General features: G+C 42.1%; 1 long non-coding RNA gene across 1 annotated transcript in view; it reads right to left on the bottom strand.

The window, feature by feature from the left end:
* LOC141373968 (uncharacterized) overlaps positions 1–9892 on the bottom strand; it is a 76914-nt gene extending 67022 nt beyond the window's left edge. Inside the window, exons 1-2 of the long non-coding RNA XR_012380426.1 lie at positions 9784–9892; positions 3239–3329 (exon numbers count right to left, since the gene is read on the bottom strand). This is a non-coding gene — a long non-coding RNA (uncharacterized lncRNA). The remainder of the gene's footprint in view (positions 1–3238; positions 3330–9783) is intronic.
* Positions 9893–13531: the final 3639 nt, after the last annotated feature.

Raw genomic sequence — 13531 nt, 5'->3', positions numbered from 1 at the left:
GATTAACATAACATAAAAAAAAGGATTATGTTTGGCCACAAGTAAAAAGAAACCCTGAAGTAAAGGGAAGAGGGGTCTTTAAAGATAAATATTTATTTCTCTCCATATATAAGTCCTGATAGACAGTCTAGACCTGATGTGGCTTCTTTATGATTCAAGAACCCAGCTTCCTTCTATCTTATAGCTCCTCCATACATGGATTCCATTCTCAAATTTATTTCTTGGTCCAAGATGGCTGTTCTAGCTCCTGCCATCACATCCATATTCCAGCCAAAAGAAAGGATAGGAGGGGTAGAGGAGAAATATAAGAAGGAAGAGAAGAAGGGGTTGTGGATTGAACTGTGTCTACCAAAAAGATATGTTGAAGTCCTAACCCCCAGAATCTGTCACTGTGACCTTAGTTGGAAATGGGGTTTCTGCAAATGTAATCAAGATGAATTACTGTGGATCCTCATCCAATATGACCAGTGTCCTCATAAAAAAGAGGAGAGACACAGATTTAGACACACAGGCAAGAACGTCATGTGAAGACAGAGGCAGACATTGGAATGATGCGTCTCTAAGCCAAGGGAGGCTGAGGATTGCCAGCAACACCAGAAGCCAAGAGAAAGGCATGCAACAGATTCTCCCCTGGAGCCACCAAGACAGCATGGCCATGCTGATAGGACTTCTGGCTCCAGAGCAGTAAGAGAATAAATTTCTGTTGTTTAAAGCCGTTCTGTTTATGCTACTTTGTTATGCCAGCCCTAAGAAACCTGATACAGAAAGCCAAGGAGAAGACGGGGAAGACAAAAGGGAGCAGCAGAGCTGCAAGTTTATCAGCTACCCCTACGGAGGGTTCCAGGAAGCTACCACATCCTAGTGCTCACATCCCACTGAAGGTAGTTAGACGTGGTCACAGCTCCCCGCAAGGAACATCTTTATTCCGGAATCCCTGTGCCCAACTCATATGTTCCTCACAATGGGGGGGGGTAGGAAGAGTAGTGATCTTTCTAAAAATTTAGATAAATGGCATCAACAATGGTGCTCCCTTTGCAATTAAAAAAAAAATCATTGTTTGAAAGATTTATCCAGGTTGAAATGTGTAGCTCTAAATCACTATGTTTAAAGGCGATATACTAGTCTACCATGAGAATTTACCACCACTTATATTCTGAATAGGATAACATTTTTTCACTTTTTTTCTCTTACAAACATTGCCACTGTAAATGCTGTGAGCATCTATGGGAGAATTTCCCTAAAGCATATACTTACAGGTAGAAGGTCCAAGTGACAGCATCTATACATTTGCAATTTTTAAAGATATTTCTGAATTGTTTTCCCAAGTGGTTGTGCCAGTGTATACCCTCTCCTGCAATATATCCCATTTTACTACCAACATATGATTTTATGGGAGTTTCTAATTTTTTCCAGAAGTATAGGTGAAATAATAAAATGTACGCATTTTAAGTGTACAGTTAAATAAGTCTCGACAAATGTATACCCCCATGTAAATACTGCCACAAGCAAGACAGGATATTTCGATCAGATAAAGGAATCCCTTCATGCCCTGTAAAACAGTCTGAAGCCAATAGATTTGAAAAATTTAAATGAAATGCAAATACTTCTTTAAAAACAAGTTAGCAAAACTGACACAAGAAACAGCAGAAAATCTGAATACTCCTTTAGCTGCAAGAATGCTGAATGCTCCTTTAGATACAATAAATTGTATCTGCAGTTATAATCCATCCCTCCTGCACACGCGCATGCACACGCACACACACACACTCCCGGCCCAAATGATTTTACTAGCAAACTCTTTTGAGTTAAGGAGGAAAAAAACAACAATCTAACAAAATTCTTAAATTCAAAACAATCTCATTCAAAATCCCAGCAGGTTTTTTTTGTTGTGGAAAGTCACTACAGCATTCAAAAATGCATATGGAAATGCAAAGGGTCAAGAGAGTAAAGATAATCTTGAACAAAAACAAAGTTGGAGGAAAGCTGGGGGGCGGGGCGGCTAGTAATGGTCTATGCCTTGATCAGGTGGTGGTCTCATGGGAGTCATCACTTTATAAAAATTCAATGAGTTGTTGGCTTGAAGTTTGTGCGTGTTGCTCTATGTGTGTTATATGTTAATAAAAATGTTGACAAAATAGCCTCCACAACAAAACCCTCTATTTGCCAGGAGCAATGGTTTCCTGGAAAGCACCCCCGCTATTTGTACCCACCACTTTGGTGGGGTATCTTCCAGTGGTTAAAAACATTAGCTGCGGAATCAGCCAGACTCACCTTCAAATTTGGCTCTGCTTCTTGGATTGATAAAATGACTTTGGAAAATGGATTGGCAGTATCTAACAGTGAATGTGTGCACAGCCTAGGACCCTGCAATGAAGCTGCTAAGCATCCACTCAACCTAAATGAGATATACAGTCAGAAATTTGAAACAACTCAAGTCCCAAGGACTGATCACCTTCGGGCAAGTTGCTTTAGCCTCTTTGAATTTCAACTTCCATATTTGTGAAATGGACATCCTAACACCTACAGCTACCTCATAGGATTGTGTCCAGGCAAGGAAAAGAGTCAAGACTAGCATCTAACATACAGTACAAGCTCAATAAATGATCAATGATATTTTCATCTGACTTTTAAATACAGACACCATCATCTGCCCTAATAAAGTATAAGATGCCTCCCCCACCGCTCCTACAAGCCCTGGACTTCTCCCGACCTCAACGTCCACAGGATGTTTACCGAGTGAGACAGCTAGGGTGGGAAAAGTTATTCTATTTGAGAAATCTCAACCTAGGTCTGCACAAAAGTACCCGGTGGACTAAATGGGGAAGGAGGGGTGTTGCGGAGCTCCCTCTCCTCTCCCCTGTCTGAGACCACGGTACCCCCATCTGTTCAGCAAAGGCTTCAGGTCACACCCCGTGCTCCTTCCTCCCCCAGAACCACCAGCTATCAATGAGCTGCCTCTGCCTTTGAGTTCACTCCATCTGGAATCCTCTGGGGAACACACACGGATTGTGTATACACCGCAGAATTAGCCTTTATATTTCATTGTGTGTCTGTTGAGGCGGCGGTGAACCAGATGTGGTTTTCGGTAGACATGACTTCAAAAGCCGTAAACACACTTATCAGTAAACTGCAGAGCATGAGGCAGCCGGCAACAGTCAAGGTCACTGACAGGTGACATGGCAAATAAAGGGAGATTAAAAGCCATGCCTTGTCGGACATGGGCCCATTTGATACTTACCAAAGGCAGGATACGGAACATTGCTTACTCTTGATGGGAAGTCACTGAACATAGTGTAATTTCTTGCAAAGTGAGTCCCTGCCATTTTTCTCTAGAGGAAAAAAAGGGGGGGGAGAAATAAAACAAAATACAGGTAAGCTCTCTGCTGCTGGTCTATGTATTTTCGTTTATGTATTACTAACCTTTACTAAGAGTTTGCCATTGGCCAGATTTTCTGCTGAGGGTTCCCCCTTTTGATCCGCAGTCCTACCATCTTTATCCTCATTTTAATAATTATTCTCTCTTTCCAGGAGGGGAAACTGAGACTCGGGAGATTTACGGTAACCTTCCCAAGATAGTCATTGGCCAGCCAAGACTGGAACACAGAGATTATGTTATAACACTTATGCATGATGACAGATATTTACTCTGGGTGAAGGTGAGAGTGTATTAGGAGGACATCCAGATGGCTTGGCTTTCTGGCAGTATGAACAATTGGCATGCACACGGAATCCTACCTAATTTTTGGACACCATCCTCCTCTGCAGTTGAGAAATGTGCACACTAAAAAATTGCTAGGAATGGTCATTTGCATGCCGGGGCAACAGAACCAACATCCCTCAATTCTGCATCTCTGTGGCATAAGGAGGATTTCCATAAATCAAGCTTTCTTCTATCCCAAATAACACCTACGTATGCCAAGGAAATGCACTATTTGAAAAAGGCTATTCAAAGACAACTTTTGCTTTTCACCCACTAATCTATTATTAAGTGTAGATTTAAAAAACCAGTTTGAAAATCAGGTCTCAACCACAAGGCATATCCACTAAGAATAAACCAAATTAAAACGATATGATTCTCTAAATATTTGGTGTCTTAAATAAGTTTGTCCCAGACATATGTAAGCTAGAGTCACCCCTTCCTTTGAGTTTTAAATATATTTGGCCTCAGCTGCCATCCCAAGTCCTCAGAGTCTAACATCCTCCCAAGATTTTTGTGGAAACATCAGGGTTTATGTTCCTCTTGATTACATCTGCCTGTAAGTTCCTACCCCCTGTTACTCTCCCTGTCACACACATTTTATCTCTCAAGGCCCTTCTCTTCTCTGCACTGTGTGGACCCAGGGAGTCACAGCTTCCTTTTCTGGTGTTCCTTGCTCATGTCTGTCATTGTCAACACTTTGAGCTGACCAAGAGGAATGCAATGCCAATACCTTAAAATTGGCCATTAGAGATCTCAAGTCTACTTGACCCCTAACTCAACCTCTACCTCAGACTTCCAGAACTGGCAGAATAAGCTCTGTTCCAGCCACTGTGGCCCTCACGGTTTCTCAGTCATGCCAAATTCATTCCTACCCCAGGGCCTTTGCACTTGCCAGATGACTGTCCCTCAAATAGCCTCAAGATTGCATTGTCACTTCCATCATGGCTGTGTACAATGTTACTGTATCAGAGACATCTTCCTGATCATTCTTTATAAGCACACCTTGATCTTCCTTTCCTCCTTTGTCTCTGTAGTTCTCATCAACACCTGCCATACTGCATATTTTTTTGCTCACTTTTTTTTATCTGCCAGAACTCATGTCTCGTAAGGGTGGTGATTTCGCCTACTCTCCTGCATCCCCAGGATCTAGGACGGAGGAGTACATAGTGGGAGAACTCATGACCTAGGCTAGAATCCAAATGCTTCTACCAAAAAAAAAAAAAAAAAAAGTAAATTATCTCATTAATAATTTTAGATTGGGTAGAGGTTGAAACGATCATATGTTGGATATTTAGGGATAAATAAAATATGCTATTAAATTAATTTCACCTATTCACTTTACTTTTTTTCAAGATTTGTTTACTTGAGAGAGAGAGAGAGAGCAGGGAGAGGGAGAGAGAGTCCCAAGCAGGTTCCACACTCAGTGCAGAGCCCAACATGAGGCCCAATCTCACGACCCTGAGATCACAACTCAAGTGGGAACCAAGAGTTAGTCCCTTAACTGACTGAGCCACCCAGGTACCCCTCACTTCACTTTTTAATGCAGCTGTTAGAAAATTTTAGATTACGTATGTGGGGGCGCCTGGGTGGTGCAGTCAGTTGAATCTCTGACTCTTGGTTTCGATTCAGGTGGTGATCTCAGGGTCGTGAGATAGAGCCTCACAATGGGCTTAGCATGGAGTCTGTTTGAGGTTCTCTCTCTCTCTCCCTCTGCCCCTCTTGCTCATGCTCTCTCTCTCTCTAAAATAAATAAATCAAATCTTTAAAAATAAATAAATACATTACATATGTGACTTGTAGTCTATTTCAATTGGACAGCACTGTTCCAGATTCTTGCTCTCCTCTCACACACATATATGTGTACATATATATTGTGTTTATTAAAATAGGAGCACACTGCACATACTGTCTCATACACCTGCTGTTTTTACCTAACAATTTACCAGAAACATTTCTGCATGTCAGGAAATTAGATTCTCATTGTTATTTTTAAGGACTCCAGAGTATAACACTAAGTGCCTCAGAGTTTATTTAACCTGTAATAGGATTTTTCTAGGCTACTTCTTTCCTTTTCTTCTCTTCCCTCTTTCTCTTCCTCTTTTTCTCTGTTATTGGCATAGAACACCCTGTGACAAGTTGCATTATAAGAAACCACGTGTACGTGTCCTGTTACTTCCCTAGGATAAATTCCTAAAATATATTTAGGATTCCTAAGAACCAAATAAGTGATGAGCGCCTTGGACCAGCCACTTTACGAACTGGGGATGCTATGAGGTGAAGCAGCAGAGTGATTTCAAAAGCCTTTGACCAATGGCTTCAAGGTTCAGGTGCACATGGTCCCAGAACGCAAGACACAGTGTAATGGGGGGTTGGACATAAAGGGTCCTGGAGACAGACAAGTCAGGTTCTGATCCCAGTTCTCTGTCACGTCTGACCATGTGACTTCCAGCCAGTTTTGTAACCTCTCTGAACCTTGGTCTCCATACCTAAGAAATAGGATTATCAATTGTACCTCCCGTATAAGATTACTCTTAGGATTGAACGAGATGCCAGGTTTAATTACTCAGTACAGTGCCTGGCTCTTGGCAAATCTTTCAGTAATTATTAACATTTTTGAGATCTTGTTTGGATCTGCCAATCAACACACATACATGCACACATACATGCACACAGATTTCTGCATTTATATCATACTCTCCCCTCTCCCAACTACTTTTTTCAAATAGAGATCTATTTGCTAAAATAAAATTGAAATGGGTAAAGAATACGAGGCACAATTTATACTAGATATATCTGCAATTACTAACTCTGAATTAAACATATCCCTTCATGAATAATGAAGCAGAAATAGGCCAAAGGAAAAATGAGATAAGATCTTAAATCCATGTATTTTTAATTGCTTCATTATCTAAAATTTGCTATGAATAGCAGTGGATACAGTTTGCTGTTTAAAGCACAAAAAGAAATAAGAATTTTCAGCCAAATCACAAAAGGCTATCAAAAATTAATTTTGTGTGCTGTGATCATGGAAAATGTAAGTGATTTTGAGGCAGAGTGACATTAAAAAATGCCATTTATATGCTAATAATAAATGTATTTTCTTCATTTTGATGCAAAATAAATTTTATTTTCATTTTAATGAACTGTAATGAATTATAAGCTTTCTCTTTTTATCTTTGGGTAAAAGTTCGGGACAGATAGCAGAAGGTTGGCAGATGACAGGCAAAAGGTCTGAGAGGGAATGAAAAAGGGACAGATCCTGTCAGCTGGTAGTGACCTCCTAAACTGCATGGGAACCTTTGGAGTTGAGGTGGTTTTCTTTAGGTTTCTAGAAATTTCCAACAGTCAGATTTACCTAAGAGGTGGCAAACTATCCATTGGTGCCATATTAGAAAAGGGTATCTATGAACTATACTGAATTAATCATCCTTTATTTCTTACATGGAGCAACACGCAGTTATGACTCTTGGCATGAATACCACTCTCTGAAGGACATTTTTCAATAATAATTTATTCTTTGCCGAAGCCTGACTCTTGTCTGGCACTTGGCTAAGTATTCGATCCGTTCTTCTATCTAATCTTCATGAGGGCCCTAAGAAGGTAGTATTATTATAATCCTCGTCTTACAGATGAGAAACTTAAAACCCAAAGGAGGTAAGCAATGTCACAGATTGTCAGTTGTGGAGTTTAGATTTCAACTCATATCTGTCTATGAGTTAAGCGTCATACATTTACTTATGTATAACACTGACTCCTTTTAAAAAAGAGAAATGGCATGTTAATGTTTAAGCCAAATAAATGAATTGCGAATGGTAAAATGTCAGGCATCTGTGAGGAAAAAATGCTCGTGGTTGGAGGGGGGTGGGCAGGAAGAAAGACACTGGGGTGCCCTGGGATGTCACTGCCCATTCTGCCTCCAGGAGGGAGGAACCTGCTGAGAACCTCACCTATGTCCTGGCTACAGTTTAAAGCCCAATTAGTTACTTGACCATCTGAAAGTATGGAGTGCTCGAGACTTCCACACACATGTGTCAGGGCATCGGTGGAAAATACCCAGAGCCCTGCTTGGCTGAGAGGCCATTCATTCTTCCTTGAGGGTCTGCCATTATTCTCTAATATCTGACTTCTTTGAAGTGAGGAGCCAAGTTTCCACATTCATTTCTGTGTGCCCCTCATCCCTTACTCTTAGATCGCGGACTGCATTTGCTGACTTGGTTGTTGATGTTAATTCCCTTTAACCAGGGTCTCTTTAAATGGGACCTTGTGAGTTATGGAGCAGTAATTCACCCCTTCAGATCTAGTGGACCCAAGGTCACAGGCCAGCTCCTATTAAATGGAAAGGTCTGAATTACTATCCTATAATTCACCTCTTGGAAGTGTCTTAATTCAATTACACTGTGTCCCTGGATGACAATTAAAAGAAATAGAAAAAGGGTTCTGGATCTTTTTTTGTTACAATCCAAAGTAATTTGCAGTGCCAGAGAGTTCTTCCTCTCAAGTTGTTAGGAAATTAAACAGAAAGATGAAAGAAAAGAGCCTCTTATCACTAGCAATGCTACACTGTAGACAATCAGTCGTGCCTTAACTGATGGAAACGTGGCAGGGGTCACAGCAATCAAGTGTCTTCTCTGTAACCAAATAAATCCTTTTGATTTATATCTCCCTGCCACACACACGCGCACACACACACACACACACATATACATGCGTGCACGCGCGCGCACACGCGCGCTATTCTCATTTTTGCATTGTTCTCATAGTAAGTTTAAGACTGGTGCTCTGTTCTGTTCTGTTCTAACCCACCCCTTAGGACAACATAAGACTTTGTCTGATAAATGCAGATGGCTAAGGCTTGGTGACCTGACTTGCTTCAAGAGAAGCAAAGATAATCCAATTTTGGCAATAACCAAAGAATTTGAGATTCCCTTGGGTCATAGTTTGTGTTCTCCCAGAAGCAGACCCTGAGACAAGGATTCATACATGCATAGTTGATGTGAGAGGGAAAAGTAGTGAGATTGGGAAGGGAAAGACACCAGTTCTCAGGGTATCAAGTAAGATACTCCTATGGGCGACCGAGGCTCAGTCCCGCTGGGGAGCCCTAGGGAATGGTGCAGAACAGAGCGGTAGGGAGTGGTGATATTTATACCAACTTCCCTCAGGCACAGGTTGAGAGCTGCTCAGGAAAATGATAAATTGGCCAACTTTGTCCCTGCTGTCCTCATGCACTTCAGGAGCCTAGGATTCTCATTTGACCATCCGATCGCCTTCATTCCACTTCACCTACATGGACATGGTCAAAACTATAAAACGTGGTTCGCCTGAGTGGCTCAGTCGGTTGAGCATCTAACCTCTGGCTCGGGTCACGATCCTGGGGTCCTGGGATCGAGTCCCACATTGGGCTCCTTGTTCGGAAGGGAGTCTGCTTTTCCCTCTGCCTCTGCCTCTACCCCTGCTCTTGCTCTCTCTTTCTCTGATAAAGAAAAACTTAAAAAAAAAACCCTACAAATGCCTTTCTGAAGCTCATAAACACTCATCCTCCAGTCAATAAAGGGCACAGATAAAAGCTTGCACGTTCCCGGCTCAAGTCCTGTCTTGTGATCATGAGCAGTTATTATTAGTCATGTGATCGCGAATAGTTACTACCATGAGACTCCAGTTTCTCATCTGCAAAATGGAGGGAGTATTTCCCAGGGTACTGTGGGAAATAAATGAGCTCAGGTCCTTACCTTAGTAGGACGCCTAGCACACAAATGCCCACTATGATCCAAGGAGGTTGATGAGGCTTTACTTTGGGGGTAGTCAGGAAAACCATTTCTCCTGAAATGGGCAGGTCTTTAATTCACTACCCTTCCCATCTTAACCTGGTCCCTTTCTAACTTTCTAGACCAATTTACTCTCAAATGCAGAAAACAGATGTCTACCAAGAATCTAAGTAGAGATCATCCTCTGATGACATACAAACCACATGTAGGCAACATATATGGTTTTAGAAACATCTTGCAAAGTATATTAAAATGAATAAATGTATTTAAAATTTCAGATTTCTGGGGTGCCTGGGTGGCTCAGTCGGTTAAGCATCTAACCTCTGGCTCAGGTCACGATCCTGGAGTCCTGGGATCCAGCCCCGAGTTGGGCTCCCTGCTCAGCGAAGAACCTGCTTCTCCCTCTCACTCCCCCTGCTTGTGCTCTGTCAAATAAATAAATAAAATCTTTTTTAAAAAATAAAATAAAATTTCAGATTTCTACTGAAATTTCAAAAGATCTTGCCACACTGGGTCCAACTGCCATTTCACAGCATTGGGTAGACGTGAGGCACAGCTGCTTCTAGCCTGGGTGAGCCCCCCCAGTGTCTTCCAGTTCCCACAATTGCCTATTTTAATGGCCTGCTTTATTCCTTCCAATTACCTGCCTGGCCTCTGCAGGCATTTTTCAGTTTATAACTTCTATTCTAGTTCTTCCGACCAAAAACAGTTGCTCTAGACATACTCCTGCCTAACAACAAAGGTCTATCCAAAATGATTTATCTTTCACCTCATTTTAATGAAGAAAAGACTACTGAAATGTGAGTCATATAATCAGCTATGAATACGGCATGCAGCAGGGTGGATGTTGCCACTGCTTAGGAAATACTAGTGGAACAAGTCTGGCTTAGAATAGGAAACTGCTCCATCAGCAAGAATTAGAGAACCAGGCTGGGCAGTCATCGGACTAAAGGAGCGAACAGGCACAAAGCCACAAGTGTGCAGCCCACAGAGACGAGGTAAGGTGGGCGCCCGCGCTTTAGTCTAATAGGCTTGTAATTGGCTGATCTCCATCGGCCTCTTGTGAATAGGACATCTTTTGTACCTGGGGTGGTCACAGACATGGAAATGAGGAGCTGTGGGTGGTGATTACTTAATAAGGAGGAGTGCTGGGCACGTGGTGGAAAATTGCTTCTGCTGAAGCATAAAGGAAATGGGTCAGCATTTTGCGAGGTCTGGAGGGAAGAGGGCCATCTCTGAGCTTCTGGCCCATCTGCTCACTTTAAGAAACTTGCTGACCTCATCAACAGATTCCATCCACAAGCATGTTCTCTTTAGCACAGGATTTCCCAACCTTGGCATTACTGACATTCGGGGCTGGATCATGCTTTGTCGTTGGGGGTTGTCCTGCACTTTGCAGAATTTTAGCAGTTTCCTTGGCCTCAGTCTCCACCTGTGTGCTATCTACCAGGAGCAGGCCCTCCCCAGATGTGCAACCACAAATACCTCCAGATATTGCCAGTGTCCCCCGGGAAGCAAAATCACTCCTGGTAGTGAACCACTGGTTTTAGCCTGTGCGGCATTAAACTATTTTTTTTTTAAATCAGTAGACTCTCTTTTAAAATTAAGGAGTATCACTTTAAATCTTAATTGCTGGCCTCTCTATGAAAAGATCAAATGAGTTAGCAATACTGGGTCCAGCCCCTTCCCTCTACATCTTAGCCTCTGTTACCCCTCTACCTCCACCTCTTGTACTTCTGCCCCCCAATTCCTCCTCTCGACTCAGTCTCCTCCAGCCACACAAATTCCTGTCCAGATGTGCTCCTGCCTCAGGGCCTTTGCACTTGCTGTTCCTGCCACCTAGAAAGTTTTTCCACAGATATGAACATGGACTGCTCCTCACTTCCTTCAGGTCTTCACCCAAGCATCACCTTCTTGGTAGGGGTCTTCTCTGGCCACTCCATCTACAACTTTAATACTTCTCCCCTCCGAATTTCCTATCCCCATTTTCAATTTTATTTTTTCTCATTAGCATTTATCTAACCGGTTATATAAGCAACTGTCTTTACTTAAAATCTTGATAGGATGTTCATCATAGATATCCTGCATTCATTTTACTTTTTTAATACTGCATTAAAATACCACTTATCTTGATCACTGAGTTTTTTGCCATTCTCCCCTAAATTTTGCAAAGTGCATGCCTCATTTGCCCCACCCTAGTCCTGGCACCATTACATACACTGACTTATTTATCTTGCTTATTGTGTGTCTACCTCCAGCACAACATAATCTCCATGAGGGCAAGGCTTTTTTATCTATTTTGTGCACTGCATTAGATTTGTGCAGAGGATATAGTATGTGTGTAATACATAATGAACAACTGAATGAATTCCTGCCTGGCAATATACTGAACTATAGCTGAGATTCCATATCTCAGTTTTATTCCTAAATTCATTCATTCATTCATCTTGCAAACACACAGAGGACACCTACTAAATGCCAAGCATTGTGCTAGCTCCCAGAAAGGAAGAGGTGAGTGAGTTCCATCTGTCCTAAAGCTTAGGGAATGGATGGGGGCCAATTACAATATAGAGAAATAAGTTGCTGTGTAGAAACAGAAAGGTTAGAACTTTAACATATGAATTGGGCAGGGGGAACTCACAAATCATCACATAACAGCGGGAGTGGATAACATAGAAGGTTTCCATCAGCAGTGCGCATGCTCTAGCTTCATGGAACCAAAACTTTTCCCAAAGATCAAGAGACACAGTCCATATTCACCGTCATTCATTCCACAAATATGTACTGAGTATCCATTAGCTGCAAATCACTCTTGTAAGCCCTAAGAATACCACAACAAGCAAGTCAGAGGCAAGCATAAAACAATGAATTCTAAAATTGCTATCTAATTGCTATAGTAAGTGGTCTGAAGAAGATGTAAGGAGTATCAAAAGAGCTGGGCAGGGGAACCCAACTTAGACTAGAATCAGTGGAGCTTCCCCAAGAAGACAACATTTGAGCCCTATGAAAAGAGCTGATGAAACAAAAAACGCAAAGGAGTGAGGGCATTCCAAGCAGAGCACACAGGAAGTGCAAAGGCCCTGAGGTGGAAGGAGCTAACAGGAAGCCAATGGCACTGAACTGCAGACTGCAAGGTCAGAGTGAGATGTGGTAGAGATGGACAGGTAGGCAAAGGGTAAGCCACACAGGATGCCGTGAGCAATCAGCGCATCTTTGTCTTATCCACAGGTTGCATTGGTCGTAGTAGGGGAGAGCTTCAGGACAGAGCCATGGAGGGAATGTGAACAGGGAAATGACTAAAAGGTGTAACAAGTCTGACCAAGAGTGAAGTCCAGAGAATATCTAGAAAGAGAACACTACTTGGAAATGGCATCTGGTTTTTCTTGGCCACCTTCATGCTATCTAAATAATTGGGAAAGAGCAGACAAAGCCAGCAGGGGAGAAAGAAAACAAAAACCAGGCAGGAGGCCTTGGCCAAGGAAAGGAAATCCAAGAACAATGCCACCACACCCACTGTCATGCTCCTCTCCAGCAGAATCCAGGCTCTGAATTGTTTAAAGATGTTTTTGAGTCGCTTTCTTAACGTACACTGGAAATTGCACAGGTTTCGTTTTGTCTTTAATCAAGTGAAAATGCACCATAATTTTGTTTAGTCATTAAAATGTTCTATAGCAAATCTTGTCAACAAGAGCCATTTAAAGGATTTTAATCAGTCTTAGTCAATCACAAACAAGGTCGCGGTACAGGATTTGCAACAAGACAAGGGGGATGCGAGATGCCCAAGACAGGCAGCCTGCGTGTCCTGCATCCATTGCTGAGAGCTGTTTCTGCTCCCCTTGCTTTTTTTCTGCTGTTCAGACTTGCCAGTTTTCACATCTATCACCATGTCCAACTTAGCTTACACATATGAGAGTCATTCCACAGGGTCTGGAGGCAGAATCCATGAATGGGTAGTATTACCCACGAGGGAGGCAGGTACTCTCTTTGGATTTAAGTTAAAAAAAAAAAAAGAATCATCCCTTATGTGTCTTTGTCTCCTAGAAAATGCTATAACCCATGCAAATCCTAT

The sequence above is a fragment of the Callorhinus ursinus genome, unplaced genomic scaffold (genome assembly GCF_003265705.2).
Source record: "Callorhinus ursinus isolate GAN/ISIS: 27379988/994484 unplaced genomic scaffold, GSC_fseal_2.0 scaffold13, whole genome shotgun sequence".
Lineage (NCBI taxonomy): Eukaryota > Metazoa > Chordata > Mammalia > Carnivora > Otariidae > Callorhinus > Callorhinus ursinus.
The sequence above is the reverse complement of the archived record's forward strand: the minus strand, read 5'-3'. Positions and strand labels throughout refer to the sequence as shown.